This window comes from Pinus tabuliformis, chromosome 2_1, assembly GCF_031772625.1.
Source record: "Pinus tabuliformis cultivar Carrire ecotype Pingquan chromosome 2_1, CPIR1, whole genome shotgun sequence".
In the NCBI taxonomy this organism is placed as follows: Eukaryota; Viridiplantae; Streptophyta; class Pinopsida; order Pinales; family Pinaceae; genus Pinus; species Pinus tabuliformis.
Genome location: NC_142299.1, coordinates 716,811,829 through 716,813,578, shown reverse-complemented (window position 1 = coordinate 716,813,578; position 1,750 = coordinate 716,811,829).

Here is a 1,750-nt window from a genome sequence, read left to right as displayed (position 1 = left end):
ATCAAGAACAAAACAGTAACAAAATAGGACACACAAATTAGGCTCTTGGTTAGGGAAAAGCTCCTCCAAGGAGCAAAAAAAAAAAAAAAAAAAAAACTCTTCTCTTCTTAGAATCTTCTTCAAATGAGATACAAAGACATAACCCTAGACCAAATCCTTATCCAATTACCAAGTCGTCGCTTCCAACAAGTCCTTCCTTGATCCTGCACCAACCAGCTACAACTTGCAACTTCAACCTACCAGCCTCAACCTTACAACTTGCATAACTACTTTGACCCTTTGGTTTGTTACCCCAATTCTGCACCTTCGTCCTGTTATCTCAGTTTTGTACATTTGTCTTGTTCTGCACCTTTGGCTCAGTCCTATAACTTTGACATATTCTACACCTTCAACTCAGTTTTGCACCTTCGTTTCAGTTATGTACCTTTGGCCTGTTCTGCACCTTCGACTCAGTTTATACCTTTGCTTGAAACTTTAGATGTGATGATCAGATTTTTCTTGGATGAATGAATGCTAAATGAGGTCGAATTTCTCATTTATATAGATTTTTAAAGGGGTTGAATTCCCTCCTTTAGGCTAACTTGATGTTTCTAGGGAGGACTTGCACTTTAGGAGATTCTGACATTTTCTAGACTCAAAAATAATTATTTTCATAAATACATTTTTCTGGGAAGGGTCTTATAAACATGATGTTTACTCCTTTGACTTGACAACAAATCCTAAGACCTAACAAACCATAGAAGCATGAAGAACATGCTTTTACCTAGAAGGCCATCAATAAAGAGCATGAAACCCATACTTTAATAATAATAACCTTTTCTTTTCGTTTCTTGTTTGTTACATAGGATACATATTGAAATGAGTACAACAACAATTATGAAGACCAAAACTAGTTACATTTTCAACACTCCCACTTAACTAGGGAGGTATTCATAATTGTAAAACTAGTACAACATCATATCTCAAACCGAAGAGTTCTCGCAAGAAGAGTTAGATTGATAAGCCATACTATAAGCATCATCATCATGACCAACATTGTCTTTGAGGTTTAACTAGACAAGCTCTTCTTTAATTAATAGAATGATGCTAAGAGGATTTATGTGTGATATTACACTACCTATACAAGGCACATACCCCATCCGGATGTCCACAAGGTATGTCGTTTTAGGAATATTATTATCTTGGATTCACATACCTAAGTCCTTAAATAATATTGATCCTCTTTGACCACTCTTCTCTTGAATTTTTGTCCCATTATCAAGGAGTGTCGGTACCTTTCCTTTCTTGGATGTTATATCCTCAAGGAAACCACAAATTCTTATCCAATCCTCCACCATTTTCTCTTCATGACCTTCACTTAGACTTGCAGTTGTTAGTCTTATTCAAGTGCATGACACAGGAAGAAGAGAATGCCCATGTGATGTATGACATCACTCCCTCTCAAACTGAGAGGAGACCCCTATTCTCCCTCTCAAAACCAGAGGAGATTCCTGACTTCCTTTCTATTTGGGAAGTCAATACCACAAGCTTTATATCTTGTCTTCATGAGAGTACCAACTACTTGATCTACATACCTACACGGCTCCATCTTTCTTCTATATCACTTGCTTTCTTTCGAGGTATCGTGGAGCCATCTCCACTCTTCATTCTTGTGACATGATCCAGGTCATCTTTCTTTCTCATCACTTTCATCTTCAACATCACAGATAAAGGCTTTGTATTGAGCCTTTCCAATATTTAAATGGATCAT